The following is a 16,315-nucleotide window of genomic DNA, read 5'->3' as shown; positions in this document are numbered from 1 at the left end:
AAAAAACAAAAGTGCATCTGATTCAAGGCTGGAGCCAAGCCTTTGTATATAGCTAAAAGTAAACAGTAAGGCTAAATGGCCCTGCTGTTTGAAGCGGTTCTTGGACGGGCTGTTTCTTAGGTACTAAGACGCCCTTAGCAATGGTCTAGAAGCAGGGGGATGAGAAGAGGGAACTGGCCTTCTGTGCAAATAAGTTGCATTTCCATTGTGGATGGGAGAATCCTGGCAGATTCTACTCAGGGATAGTTGAGATCCACCCCAGTCCCTGAGAACTGCTGTTTGTCCCTTGGAGGGGTGTGTGCGTGCGTGTGTGCATGCACGTCTGCCGAGCAGGAGTTACTCAGGAAACGGGAAGGCCACAGGAAGAATGAGGGAGTCTTTTTACTTCCACCAGCAGGGATCTCAAAGAGTTTTTAGAATAGTCCAGACTGTGGCTTCTTCATGCTGAATTTTTCTGCAAATTATTAAGGGGGCTGGGGGGGGGGAGGACAAAAGTAGATGTACCATTGTTCATATGGAAAATAATACAGTAACTAAGAAATAATGATACCAGAATAAATTGTGCCCTAGCTCGTTTGGCTCAGTGGATAGAGCATTGGCCTGCGGACTGAAGGGTCCCAGGTTCGATTCTGGTCAAGGGCACATGCCCAAGTTGCGGGCTTGATCCCCAAAAGGGGGCTTGCAGGAGGCAGCCGATCCATGATTCTCTCATCATTGATGTTTCTCTCTATCTCTCTCCCTCTCCCTTCCTCTCTGAAATCAATAAAAACATCTTTAAAAAAAGAAAAAATTGTGTTTTGCGTACTCTCAACTGTAAACCTACTTTTGCCCCACCCCATATGTCCTGAGGGTTGCCATGACAGAGAAAGGACCTAGGATGAACGTAATCATTGCCAGCAGGGGAAAGAGCTTTTTCTAAAGAGGATGGAAAGGTTAAGAATGGGCTCTATCTTGAAGAGAGAGAGGCAAGGTCAAGGTCTCAGCTTGTAACAACAACTCCTAACGTTTATTAAGGGTCTATTAGATGCCAAGCTCTGTGCTAAGGATTCTATGCTCAGTCATCTCTTGCAACCACCCTATGGGGAAGGTACTATTATCACCCTTGATTTACAGGTGGGGAATCTGAGGCAGAGAGTTCAACTGATTTGCCCAGGACCACACAGCAATGATCTGGATCCAGGCATTCCACTGGTGCCAGACACACTGGGCAAATAATTATTTTATTTTGGCTTGAGACTGGCATAAATAGACTTTGCAGAGTGAGGCCATCACCCATTAAATCACCATTCCAACGCACACATGCATTCGGAGTTCTGGAAACATCAACACCAAGTTTTGGAATAGACTCTCTTCGGGAGGTGGGTGTGGTCTTGGTTCTGCCTGTGCTCCGGGGCATGTGTGCCCAGATGTCCCCTTCGGTTGTCTCTAGTTGGATCAACAGGGCAGAGCGCAGGCTAAAACGCTTTGGAATCGGCAGCATGTGTCCCAAGGCCTCTGGAGAGGAGGGCACCTGTTCCCTGCCATCTATTCAGGGGAGCCTGGCTGGCCGTTCCAGCAGGTTCCGTGTTCTTGGAGTGTTCCGGACACACTTCTCATTAATCCGGACATGCTATTGTTGCTCAGCGGTGATTTATTGTGGGCGGGTGTGTTCTGGCCCAGACTAAAGAACAGATGCAATTGAGCTGTTGGGCTGATTGATGGAGCTCTTTCTCAGTATTGTCAAGAGGGCAGACCCCTTAGAGAACTTCCATGTAACCTCAAGGAGCAGCTTGAAGGTGAAGAAAATACAAAAAGCACAAACAATGATGCAATGGATGCTCCAAAGTCAAATGAAAAGGAAACAGAGAAGAAATGGGGCCAAGCCCTAACCCGTGTGGCTCAGTGGGTAGAGCGTCAGCCTGCAAACTGCAGGGTCCCAGGTTTGATTCAGTCAAGGGCACAGGCCCAGGTTGCTGGCTGGATCTCCAGTGTGGGGCATGCAGGAGGCAGCTGATCCATGATTCTCTCTCATCATTGATGTTTCTCTCTCCCTCTCCCTCTCCCTTCCTCTCTGAAATCAATAAAAATATATTAAAAAAAAAAAAGAAAAGAAATGGGGCCAAGGCAAACTCATGAAAGCTCAGCCCCCGCTTACTCTCCACATCCTGGAAGGTCTAATACCCAAAGGAAGGAAGGTATGAAGCAGCCACAGTCAGATGTGCAGAACCACAGAGCAAATGGAAGGGCGCAACTGCCTGGGAACCCTGTCTCCCTCTTCGCTCCTGTTCGTTTCGCTGCAACTCTTAGTCACTCTTGAGAGAGCTTCTTAAAAACAGAAGCTCTGCATGCATTGGCAGGATACCCATTGACAAGCTTAAAACTGTTAGCCACGTGACTGTTCCAAGGAGGATGAGAAAACCAACAGAGGCAAATGCGATCTTCTTCACGTTTCTCTTCCTGTAGTCACTCCTGCTCACCAATTCCAAGATTTGATGGGTGACATTTATTTTTAAGGCATGAGGGAGCCTTCTGGTGTGCTCCAGAATGTTCCATAACAGGGGTCGGCCAACTCTTTCTGTCAAGGACCAGATAGTAAATATTTTTGTCTTTCAAGGCATGCAGTCTCTGTCAGTTACTCGGCTCTGCCATTGCAGCGCAAATGCAGACAGACAACACATAAACAAATCGGCTCGACGGGTCCACCACAACCTCAGCTACAAAATCAGGGGGAGGGCCCGATTTGGTTTGCCTGTGGTTCTCCCTGCGCACCCCTCCTTTATATCCTTTTAAAAAAAGATATGTCTTTACTGAATTCAGGGAGAGGGAAATAGAAACATCAATGATGGAGAGAATCATTGATGGGCTGCCTCCTGCACGCCCCACACTGGGGATCGCGCCTGCAACTCAGGCATGTGCCCTGACTGGGAATCGAACTGTGACCTCCTGGTTCATGGGTCTATGTTCAACCTCTGAGCCATGCCGGCCAGGCCCTCCTTTATATCTTGAAGTGAATGATAGTTCCATAATTATACATATTGGAAAATTTCATCAAGCTACAGTACACTTCAGATTTGGCACATTTATAGGAATATTACACTCCCCCCCCAATTTAAAAAATGAGTTAACAGCATATGAAATATAGTGAATAATATTGTAATTGGTGGGGTACTGGAAATATCAGGGGGAATACTGTGTAAAGTATATGATTGTCTAACCACTATGCTGTACACATGAAACTAATACAAAAAAAATTAATGTAAATTGTAATTTAAGAAAAAATGTTAAAGGAAGAAATCATTAAAAAGGAGATAAAACTTTCCTTTTTAATAGGCATGGTGTCAGATTTTCTGGTGGATCCTTTTTAGACTGGTGTCTGCGATAGATAGGATATTGATGCAGCAACTTGTGACAAAATCCACAACAGGAGCAGGGGAGACGCAGGGAAAGACTGCTGCATGGTGTGGGTGTCGGAACGACTGGCACATGCGCAGAGTGGAGTGCAGGGCCTCATCTGCTCAGTGACTTGTGTGACAGATTGAATGAAGGGGGAGGGGCGATGCCTGCTGATGGGCTTTGGGCAAATTACTTGACTTCTTTGAGCCTCGGTGTCTTCAAACATTAAATGTAAGTAATTACACCTATGTCTGAGCGTCTGCGGGAATTAGATGACAATGTTTAAAAGAATCAAGATGGGGCACAGTGTCGTGGTTAAATCCTAGCCCTGTCCCTTGTAAGCTGCTGAACCTCTATGAGACTCAGTTCCCTGCTCTGTAAAGTGAGCATAGGAATAGCACTTTTATGGTAATAAAAGGGAGTTTTTGGTATGTTAAGTACCATCATCCTACTGCCGTACTATATAGGAGTCATTCGTATTAGTTGCTCTCACAAAGCCTACCACAGGGCCTGGTCCACAGCTGGATTTAGTAAAATGGTAGGGTAGTGGTCGGCAAACTCATTAGTCAACAGAGCCAAACATCAACAGTACAATGATTGAAATTTCTTTTGAGAGCCAAATTTTTTAAACTTCAACTTCTTCTAACACCACTTCTTCCAAATAGACTCGCTCAGGCCGTGGTATTTTGTGGAAGAGCCTACACTCAAGGGGCCAAAGAGCAGCATGTGGCTTGAGAGCCGCAGTTTGCCGACCACTGTGGTAGGGTATTATTGTCTTGCCCAAGTGTCCTAAGGAGGTTACAGAGTAGCCTTTCCCTACTAGCACTTTCTCCCTTCCTCACAGCCCGCTAGCTCTACCCAGCAAAAATCCCAAGGAGCAGACTTCCTTTAGGAAAACTAGATGAATCAGAAAAGTCTTTCGTTTTTCAGTTTAAAAAACAAATTTTTATAGATTTATTTTTGTTATTCTTTTTGTTAATCCTTACCCAAGGATATTTTTCCATTGATTTTTAGAGAGAGTGAAGGGAGAGGAAGAGACAGGGAGAGAAACATTGATGTGAGAGAGACACATCAATTGGTTGCCTCAACCACATGCCCTGACCTGGGCTGGGGATCGAACAGGCAACCAAGATGCATGCCCTTGACTGGAATTGAACCCAGGACCCTTCAGTCCACAGGCTGGCGCTCTATCCACTGAGCCAAACTGGCTAGGGCAAACAAATATTTTTTTAAATTACAGTTTATAGTCAGTATTAATTTGTATTAGTTTCAGGGGTACAGCATAGCGGTTAGACAATCGTATACTTTACAAAGTGCCTCCCCCCCTCCGATATTTCCAGTACCCAACCGACACCGTACATAGTTATTACAATATTATTGACTCTATTCCCTATGCTGTACTTTACATCCCCATGACTATTCTGTAACTACCAATCTGTACTTCTCAGTCCCTTCACCTTTCAACCCAGACCCCCAACCTCCACTCCTCTGGCAACCATTGACCTGTTCTCTATCTCAGAAAAGATTCTTGATTGCTTGGTTCTGGATTGTCATAAATGGGACCCAAACATGTTACCTTTCAAGGTCAACTCTCCCTTTTCCCCTAAAATTGCCCCATTTCAATGCTCCTTCCCTGCAGCCTGGGAAGCTGCATTAGGCTGTTCTCTGCTAATAGATGGGCCCAGGAATCAGTCAATCCACAGGCAGGCCAGAGCCCTAGAGCGGGCCTGCTGGGAAGAGAGAAAACGGGCCAGTGTGATTTCACCTTTCAGGAATCTGAACCAGTAATAAAGAACCTGCCAATTTCAGGCACAGAAAGACAGCTGATCTGATCTGTGGAGACTAGCTGGGTTGTAGTAACGGTAGAAAACTTGAATGAAGACCCTGGGGCCAACAGAGCAGCCTGGGTTCTAGAATCTTCCTCCTCCTGCGGGCTACAAGACCATCAGAGAAGTATCTCGGCATCTGTGGCCCTCCATCTCCCTCCCCTGCTCCAGGTACAGCATGATATTAGACCTCTCCTATTTTAGCGACCAGAGGGAGCATCTGTTTCTTGAATCCAAGAGATTCTGATAGGGGTAGAAATAGAATATTGGGGACCAGCTAGAATTGTAAGAAATATTAACCATGCTCTGTTAACCATGATTGTTTTGTTCTGATTAATGAAGGCACCTGCTAACCTGGCTGGGAGCTGCGCATGAGACCTGGGAGGTCACCTGGAAATGCAGCCCATCCTCCTGGAAAGATTAACCACCTTGTTGCAGAAACCAGAGCCACCAGCCCTTTGAAGACCCCCAGCCTTTGTATACTCTCAGGCTTTGCAGATCTCCAACCTGCATTACCTGTTAACTCCCCATTTGGCATAGCCTTTTGCCTACTTTCCATGTAATCTGTGTCCTTCCAATATAAGCAGCTGGCTTATGGTGGGGGGCAGAGCAGGCTTTCACAGATGACCTGCTGCTCCCCCATGCTGCAGGCAGTATTGGAATAAACGCTCATATGATTCAACCCTGTATCTGCTTAATTGGCTCAAGTAGTGACCGGCGGCTCAGACCCCTCGGTTGTCTGGTTACAATTGCAAGTAAAAGGATTTGAGGTGTCTAAAGCAAATCTGCCAAGATGCAATCTGAGGGAATTTCCCTCTGAGGGTGAGATGGAGACTGTGTAGTACTCTTGAATTCTCCCAGGTACCTTTAAAACCATATTAAGTTTGGTTTTACTGAAAGAGATAATTCAAAATCTCCAAGCCCACAACATGGGGTTGGTAAGCGTGGGGAAGGATTTCTGCAGGCAGCGGATGCTGTATCTGCGCATGACGCCACTAATGAGTGACAGTCAATGAAGATGCTGTCTGACCTGAGTGTTCTTCCTTTATTCGAGGTTATGGGGATCAATGATCTCTTTTCTTGGGTGGTGGGGTGCCTTTGATTTATGGTCCTTATCCATGGACATGCAATAAGTAGACTCCCCCTTCATTTAAATAGGGGGGGGCTGTGGTCTTAAAGACTTTGGGGCCCAGTAGGTTTGGATCTCAGCTCTTCTACTCACTGGCTGGCTGGGCGTGTTACTTATCCTTCGTAAACTCATCTTTTAACTGATGATAAAAGCATCTTCCACTCAAGTTTGTTGTGAAAAGTAAATGAGAATTATTTTAAAAGTGAAGTGCTTGATAAATCCTGGTTGATGTCATGAGGTTGTTTAAGGTCCAGGAGACCATATAAGGGAGGATGCAGATTCAAAGTTGAGTGATTAAATGGCCTTGGGTTGGCTCAGTACAGATCTTGCAGTCTTCATGAGCGTAAATCGTGTTCAAGTACGAGTTGTTTATGGGGTTAGCCTGACATTGCTCCTTTGGGATAAATTGGTGGTATGGTTATAGAGTTGGTGAAGAAATGAAAGCATAAAACTCTTCATTGCTTTACTGGAAAGATCTGGCCAGCAGCAGACCTGGCATTAGAATTGGAAGACGTGTTTCCCTGGCTCTTCCACAGCACACTTGCTGATGACACTTCAATCATTTTTGTTTCAGAGCACCAGCCTGTTTCTTCAGAACTGACTTATCATCTCTGAAGGTTCTGGATGTCCAGGCCTCAAAGCTGAGTCTGTTATCGGTGGGTTGCTCTGTCCCATTTGCAGCCTGGACAGCATGGCTCAGTTGGTTGAGCAACGAGGTCCCTGGTTCGGATCCTAGTCAGGGCACATGCCCGGTTTATGGGCTCAATCCCCAGTAGGAGGTGTACAGGAGGCAGCTGATCGATGTTTCTCTCTCTCTATTCCCTCTCCATTCCTCTCTAAAGTCAATAAAAATACTAAAAAAGAAAAGGTCCCATTTTGTCTTTTCTTTAAAATGTATTTATTATTGTTGACAGTATAATAGATGTCTCCCATTTACCTGCCTCCATCCAGCCTCTACACACACCCCTGCCACCCTTTAGTCTTCAGCAGGGCTAAGATCAAAGCCATTGCCCAGCCCTAACCGGTTTGGCTCAGTGGATAGACCAGGCGTCCTCAAACTACGGCCCGTGGGCCACATGCGGGTGTTTTTGCCGTTTTGGATTTTTACTTCAAAATAAGATATGTGCAGTGTGCATAGGAATTTGTTCATAGTTTTTTTTAAACTATAGTCTGGCCCTCCAACGGTCTGAGGGACAGTGAACTGGCCCCCTGTTTAAAAAGTTTGAGGACCCCTGGGATAGAGCATTGGCCTGCGGACTGAAAGGTCCCAGGTTCGATTCCGGTCAAGGGCATGTACCTTGGTTGGGGGCACATCCCCAATAGGGGGTGTGCAGGAGGCAGCTGATCGATGTTTCTCTCCCATCGATGTTTCTAACTCTCTATCCCTCTCCTCTTCCTCTCTGTAAAAAAATCAATAAAATATATTTAAAAAAAGCCATTGCCCAGAGTTTCTGTTCCATACTGAGGTCCAGTCCAGTCCAGTCCAGCACCTGGCCAGCTTAGCAGCTGCAGTCCATTGCGTGTGGGGTCTGCATGGTCACGGGCCATGTGGCTACTAGGGACACATGATGGGCTAGTGCACAGGTCACGGAACGAGCTAGAAAAAGGAGTGCAAGCTGCAAGCAAGAGAGAATTCTTTGTCCCGGGGATTTTACCCTTTCAAGATTTTGCCTACTTGCAGTGGCTCCACCCCCTCTAGCCAATTATCTTTTTCTCAGGGTAGACTGACAGACAAGCACCGTCCCTACATTCCTCCAACTTCACTGCACATGGGTCCATTTCCCGTCCCACATCCCAGGCCTTCCCCACACTACTGTCTGCATCCATGGGCTATGCATTTATGTATGTTCTTTGGTTAATCTCTTCCCTGTCCCTGAACTGCAGGGTATGGACTGGCGGCTCCCTGGGGAGTGTAAAGCTTCACCTTCCTGGTGAAGCTGCCCAGATGACCATGCTTACAATGTCGCCTCCCTTTTGCTCACTATTTTATTTCTTTTAAATATATTTTTATTGATTTCAGAGAAGGGAGAGGGAGAGACAGAAAGAAATATCAATGTGAGAGAATCATGGATTGGCTGTCTCTTGTATGCCGCACACTGGGGATTGAGCCTGCAACCCGGGCATGTGCCCTGACCAGGAACCGAACTATGACCTCCTGGTTTGTGCCGCGCCGGCATGGCCAAGGGTGACCCTGAGTGGGGGCGGCTGAAAGGCTTAGAAAAGACAAGAGAATGAAAGCTGGGTCTCGGTGGGACACTGCTTCCTGAGAGACAAGCCGTGTCTTTATTTTGTAGCCAGATGCCACAAAGTAAGGGCGTGGTCAAGATGTTTACAACATTCTCATGGGTTTCGATCCTACTCAGTTACATGCACTTGATCAAGCTCTGTTGACTTGCAGCCTGTATCACTTAGGCACGTGGGGCCAGTGTTCGGACCACAGGTTCAAGCTCACAACTACAGCTGTTGGCTATAATTGTGCTGGGAGGGCTCTGCCCTCCAAGCTGGGACTTGCACATGGCCACAAGAGGACTGTGCCCTCTCATCAGTCCAAGGCTTGAACCTGTCCAAACACTGTAGCCGCGCCCCACACTGGTTCATAGGTCGACACTCAACCACTGAGCCACAACCGGAGGGCTGATCTCTTCCTATTTTAATATTAACAGTGGAGGTCGTGTGCACGCCCATTCAGTCTTGACGATCCTTGTGCCTCAAGAAGGATGCCTGGTGATCTGAACAGCTGTCCATAACAAATGGGATGGAGATCACTTCCAATGCTGGTCCTGACAACTGGGAGTGAATCCAGGCTGCTGACAGACGGCAGGCTGCGGCTGTGTAAATGGTCAGCCATCACTCCTGTTTCCCTGTACAGCCTCAAGCAGATCATCGCCCCAAGCTGTCTGGTCTCTCTTGAGGTGTCCTCAGGTGCCTCATTCTCATCTCTGCTCTCTACTCTCAAACTTTCCTAAATCAACTTTGCAAAAATGCAAAGTGTTTGCTGCAGAGTAAAAAAATGCAACAGAAGCAAGGTCTTTCCTTGGCATAGATTTCATTAGAAGGAAGAAGAGGCCGAAACCAGTTTGGCTCAGTGGATAGAGCGTCGATCTGCGGACTGAGGGGTCCCAGGTTCGATTCGGTCAAGGGCATGTACATTGGTTGCGGGCACATCCCTGGTAGGGGGTGTGCAGGAGGCAGCTGGTCGATGTTTCTCTCTCATCGATGTTTCTAACTCTCTATCCCTCTCCCTTCCTCTCTGTAAAAAAATCAATAAAAAATATATTAAAAAAAAAAGAAGGAAGAAGAAGAGAGGGAGGAGGAGGAAAAAGAAAACTCTGAACACTGGCATATTCTATGTTGTTTTTACAAGAGGAGGGGCCCTAGTTGGTTTGGCTTAGTGGATGGAGTGTTGGCTTATGGAACGAAGGGGCCCGGGTTCAATTCCGGTCAAGGGCATGTACCTTGGTTGGTTGCAGGCTCCGCCCTGGTCAGGGCTCGTGCAGGAGGCAACCAATCAATGTGCTTCTCTCACATAGATGTTTCTCTCTGTCTTTCCCTTTCTCTTCCACACTCCCTAAAAATCAATGAGAAAATATCCTCGGGTGAGGATAAGAAGAGGAGGGTATGTGTGCACTTTTGGTTTCTTATCAGTCAATTACCAAGGAAACTTGACATACCTCCATTCCTTGATTCCTTTCCAAGCTCACTCAGGGGACGTTGGCAGGATCCGGTTCCTGACTGGCTATTGGCTGCAGTCTGTTGTCAGTTCCTTGCCATGTGGGCCTCTCTGTAGGGCAGCTCACAACATGGCAGCTGGCTTCCTCAGAGCCAGTGAGAGGGGAAGAGAGGGCAAGCAAGATGGAAGCCAGAGTCTTTATGTAACCTAATCTCAGAAGTGACATCCCATCATTTCTGCTACATCCTCTCAGTCAGAAGTCACGCAGTTAGAAGTCATTGGGTCCAGCTCACCCATAAAGGGCAGTGATCACACAAGGGCATGAATACCAGGAGGCCATTCTAGAGGCTATGTACTGATGTGAGTGATTTTTAAAAAATATATATGTATATATTTTTAATTGATTTTTTTACAGAGAGGAAGGGAGAGGGATAGAGAGTTAGAAACGTCGATGAGAGAGAAACATCTATCAGCTGCCTCCTGCACACCCTCTACTGGGGATGTGCCCGCAACCAAGGTACATGCCCCTGACCGGAATCGAACCTGGGACCTTTCAGTCCGCAGGTCGACGCTCTATCCACTGAGCCAAACCAGTTAGGGTGGGAGTGATTTTTCTTAAGATTTAATTTTTTTAGAGCTGTTTCCCATCTACCCACTGCCCCCTATTTTTTTTTTTCTACACAAATTGTTTTCAGGGAGGGCTCTGCAGCCCATGTAACCCTGTCCCTGACCTCCCTTAGGGCCTCCAACAGTGACTCTGAAATCTAAATTTAGGAAAGTCAGTGGTTCACTGTGATAAACTGTTCAATTATTGCTCAAATGGCTTGGCACCCTTTAACCTCAGGGCAACTGCCTCTCCACTACCCCACCCAAATATTCACTAAAATAATCTAATATTAGGGCATAGAAAATGACTTCTACTCCCCAAGTGTTGAAGAAGGGAAAACACTCTCAAATGACTCAAATCAGAGACTTTTTTTCATAATCTTGAACAAAATAAACTGATGAACAAAATAGGTCCAGAGGCATGGATGCATGGAATAGACTGATCCAGCTTAGATGGGAAGGGTGTGGGGGGGATGGGAAGATATTACACATATATGCATAGCCCATGGACACAGACAATAGTGTGGGGAAGGCCCGGGGTGGGGCGGGGGCTAAGTGGAGGGTGGCAAAGGGGGGAAAATAGAGGACATATGTAATACAGTCAACAATAAATAAAAATTATATATGTGCATCTGTGTGTGTGTGTGTGTGTGTGTGTGTGTGTGTGTGTAATTGTTTAAAGAAACTGAATAAGAGAGAGGTTAAACAGAGGGTGAGAACCCCATTTTATAATTCCAAAAGTTGTGGTCTTTCCTGTTATTTCATATAGAATTTATGGTCAATTTAGGCCTGAAGTCCTGTGCAGGGTGCCTCAGTGGCAGCTTCTCAATCTGACCCCTTTGAGGTTGATGTGTCCATCAGAAGTGGAGGACCCTAGGTTGGAGGTGCCCTGTCACCTGGGTAAGCCTGGTGCCTGAATCCAGCCTGTCAATGCTTAGTTTGATCACAGTCCTTTCAGCCCATTCCCCAAACTACATTCAGCTTTGCACTACCTGTAAATTTTATAAACAAATATCATTCAGTGATCCTGCTTAGGACTGGGCTTTGTTTAAACCTTTGGGAGCCCGGCCGGTGTGGCTCGGTGGTAGAGCATCGACCTATGAACCAGAAGGTCATGGTTCAATTCTTGGTCAGGGCACATGCCCGGGTTGCGGGCTCGATCCCCAGTGTGGGGCATGCAGGAGGTACGCAGCCAATCAATGATTCTCTTTCATCATTGATATTTCTCTTTCATCATTGATATTTCTCTCTCTCTCTCTCTCCCTTCCTCTCTGAAATGAATAAATATATATAATTTTTTAAAAAAGGCTTTGGGAGGCAGGTGTCTTGAAGAGCAGATACTGAAAAAAAAAAAAAAAAAAAAAAAGATGGTTAAAAATTGGGAACTGTTGCCGAAACCGGTTTGGCTCAGTGGATAGAGCGTCGGCCTGCGGACTCAAGGGTCCCAGGTTCGATTCTGGTCAAGGGCATGTACCTTGGTTGCGGGCACATCCCCAGTAGGGGGTGTGCAAGAGGCAGCTGATCGATGTTTCTAACTCTCTATCCCTCTCTCTTCCTCTCTGTAAAAAATCAATAAAATATATTTTAAAAAATATTGGGAACTGTATTTTGCTTCCTAAGAGGTAGAGCCGTGGATTCACAATTGAGGGAAAGGATCCCTTTGTTTTGAGAAAACGATTACTATGGGCCTCTTAGTTATGCAAATATTAAGCAATTGGTACCTATTGTTATTAGGGAAGGCTAGATCTTACTGTGAATCCCAGGGCTCCAATTTGATGGTATAAATTGCATGCACTTTTCTGGGGACTGAGCTGTTACTTTCCTCAGTAAATTTGACTGTAAGTCATTGTTGCTTGGGGAGGTGTTATATGTGCTCTTATGTTAGCCATTTACAGGAAGCCCAGCGTTGAGAACCTGGGAACTGAGGGACCTGCAGGCATGAGTTCCGCTCAGCTGGACCATTGCCATAGTTTGACTCTGACTCATACTGCCCTTGTTGGGAAACGTACAATTAGCCCATTTTCTTCTGATGATTGTGAGGGCTCATGTTTCTAGGGAAGGATGGTCTCACTGTATTTCATCATGGGTAGAGTTTCATTTTGGAACAGAAAATAAGGATTCAGGAAGGAGGTCTTGAGCTTGGGTGATGGGAAAATGTCCCCCTGTCACAGCCCCCAACTGGGTAAATAGTTTTCTATATTCCTCTGTGTGTTACCTGCTCCCTGAGACAGACATTGTATCTGCTTTGCTTCTCACCGTATCCTCACATTTAACGTGATGCCTAACATGCTACAAGCAATAAACATACACTTGCTGAATAAATGCATGATAGAATGAATAAATGCTAGAACTGTTGACTAGAGTATGGCTGAAGCTATAGCACTCTTAAAGTAATTTTACCTTAAATTATAAGATTTTTTCCTTACTCTTGTTATTATTTTTTAAAATATATTGTTTTTATTGATTTCAGAGGGAGAGGAAGATAGAAACATCAATGAGAGCATCATTGATCGGCTGCCTCCTACACGCCCCACACTGGGGATTGAGCCCGCAACCCGGGCATGTGCCCTGACCAGGAATCTAACCATGACCTCCTGGTTCATGGGTTGATGCTCAACCAGTGAGCCAAGCTGGCTGGGCTACTCTTATTATGTTTAAGATACAGGGTTTATAGGAAAAAAAAACACAAAGAAAAATGGATCACTTGGCCGCCCAGCTTTTAAAGATTCACATTTTGGGTCCTATTTACTGTGTGTTCTCTGTATCTGGCTGGAAATGGGTTGGTTTTACTTTCCAGTGCATGGGTACAATGTTTGAGAGGTAGATATGATTCATTAAAACAAAAATGAAAGCAAGTTCAGACTTCAAGCCATCTTCTATCTTTCATAACAACAGAGGGTTCGAATGTAATGCTGGATCCTGAAACAAAAGCTCACACCCGGGCAACTGCCCCTCCACCCAAGTCCCTTTCCTTCCAGAAGTGGGCCGATTGTCAGACCCCCAGAGGGAGGCTGGATCCCTGCAGGAGCAGCTTTGTGGAGAGTTATTCTTCTGGAAAGGACACCAGGTCTGTTTCTGGTTTGGCTTTTCAGTTTCCTGGAGTCATTCTTTTGAACCGAGGGAGCAAAGCCTTGCTAACTGCTGCAGCTCAATCAAACCCGTGTTAGATCTGCATTTCGCATTTTTTCAATGCGTTGAACTTTCCCAGCTCTCATGAACTTTCCCTCGGTTCACTGCAGGGGGGGGGGTGGTCTTTGAGTCCCAGGAGACTTCTCACAGTCTGTTGTTAAACAGCTGTTTCCAGAGGCCTGTTATCCTCACACCCACACACGCCTGAAAATAGCAGCGTGTCCCTCCCTGCACAGTCTGTGCTTTCAAAGGCACAGTGTGCTCAGGCCTGCCTTTCCGTCTCTTTCATTTTTTTCTTTTTGGTAAACAAGGAATCAGGCTATTCTGTTTAGTTGGTTACGACTTACTTTCAAAACCCGTCAACCCTGGTAAGCGACGCAATAATACAAATGCAATGGATGTAAATCAGGAAAACAACCAACTTTCAATGCTTGATTTTTTGGAAAGTGTCGGCTCTTCTGGCACCAAGGAAATTGTTGTGTTGACTTGGAGTCTGTATGGGACATACCCGGGGCTTACTTATGAGAACTTACGGAAGAATACCTCCCTCCTGCAGAAGCAGGCTCTGAAATTCACATAACATAAAACGAACCATTTTAAAGTGAACCATTCAGTAGCATTTAGTATATTCACAATGTACAACTACCACCTCTACCTGGTTCCAAAATATACCCATCACCCCAAAAGAAACCTCAGTAGCCATTAAGTAGTCACTCCCTCTTTCTCCCTCTGACCCTCAGAATGGCAACCACCATTCTGTCTTCTTCCTCTGTGGCTTTACCTGTCCTGGACATTTCCTACAAATGGAATCGTATCTTCAGTATTCTTTTGTGTCTGGCTTCTTTCACTTAGTATAGTATTTTCTAGGTTTAGCAACAGTGTAGCATGTATCAGAACTTCGTTTCTTCTTATGGTTGAATAATAATCATCACATGTACATACAACATATCTACCTTGTGTAGCCATTCATCAGTTGCTGGACATCTGGGTTGTTTCTGCTGTTAAAGACACAAACCCACAGGTCCCAAATGGCGTCACTCGTGCTAAAGGCCCATGCTACCGAAGCTAGATTTAATTCCTGACCTGACTGCATTTCAGCCTCACCCAGAAACATCATCCTAATCACCCAGTTGTGAATCTGGTGGTCAAGCACCAGGGACGTAACCTGTGCTGGTGGGCGCTCTCCATCCGCCACAGGAAGGAAGAGGCGATCTGCAGGGCAAAAACCTCCGGTTCTCCTCCCCTAAGAAAGGGTGCCTGGGCACAGGAAGAGTCCTTTCTATTCTTTCCTTAATAGCTCCCTTGCCCTACCCTTCTTCCTACAAAAACCCTCCACTTAGTACAACCCCCTGTAGAGCCCTTCTAGTTGCTAGATGGGATGCTGCCCTCAATTAAAGCCAAGTAGAGAGAAACCAAGATGGCGGCATAGGTTAAACACCTAACCTGCAGCCGGGCACAACAATTTCAAAAATACAACTAGAGGTCAGAACGGACATCGTCCAGAACCACAGGAGAGCTGGCGGACTGAAATACCCACAGCTGGGGGAAAGGAGAAGGCCACGGGGACAGTCGGGGAAGCCGTAAAAGCCTGAGGTATGGAGAAACGGGCGGAGACACGAGCACACGCGCCTGCGGGGAGGATGGAACCGGAGAGGAGGGGGCGGCTGATGCCCTGGCCGGAGTTCACTGGCAGGAAGGAGATAAAGGCTCCGGAGTGCGCTGAGCACCGGCTCCGAATGCACTGAACCCCATTCCGGGCGAAACCCTGGGAAACTCACTCACTTTCGCAACTCCGCCGCCCCCGCAGGCCGCCCGGCCCGGGACGCTGGGGACGCCGCCGCAGCGGCGGCACCCGGAGCCCGGCGGCCTCCCAGCACCCGTCCCCGCCGCGCAGCCCCCGCGCGCCTGGTGTCGCGGGCCACGCACCCTGCACACCGGACGGAGGCCCGGGCGCCCTCTCCGTGCACCTCCTGGCGGCGCTAGACTTCAGTAGAGTTGACTGAATTCAAGGGATTAAGAAGTATAAATTGGGGGGACGCCGCGGCGGCGACGTCCGGAACGCGGCGATGGCGGTGCCTGGAGCTCGGCGGCCGCCCAGCGCCCGTCCCAGCCGCGCGGCCCTCGCGCACCTGGATCCGCGGGACGCGCGCACCGCGCACCGGACGGAGGCCCGGGCGCCCTTTCCGTGCACCTCCCGGCGGCGCTAGACTTCAGTAGAGTTGACTGAAATGAAGGGATTAAGAGGTACGGATTGAGAAGTTTGAAAAAGATGGCGGCGGAGGTTAGGGGCTGTTCTGTTGCCTCGCACCCAGCGAAATCGGAGGGGATGAGGTGTGGAGGTGCGTGGGTCTGGCTGGTGGCGGGGGAGAGGGGCTTTTGTTCCAAACCCAGGGGAGATTGGCTCTCCATCACCCTGAAACCCATCTTCTGGCGAACCCCGGGAGACCCAGATGCCTGCGGGGAGAGGCGGGACTCTTGCGGAGGTGCGCCCAGCAATCAGTGTTTGCTGCGCTGGAGTGCGGAACGAGGGGACTTAGATACGTGGAAGGCAGAAGGACCAGACTCACAGCCATCTTGGCTCGC

This window comes from Eptesicus fuscus, chromosome 1, assembly GCF_027574615.1.
Source record: "Eptesicus fuscus isolate TK198812 chromosome 1, DD_ASM_mEF_20220401, whole genome shotgun sequence".
NCBI classification, from domain to species: domain Eukaryota; kingdom Metazoa; phylum Chordata; class Mammalia; order Chiroptera; family Vespertilionidae; genus Eptesicus; species Eptesicus fuscus.
The sequence above is the reverse complement of the archived record's forward strand: the minus strand, read 5'-3'. Positions refer to the sequence as shown.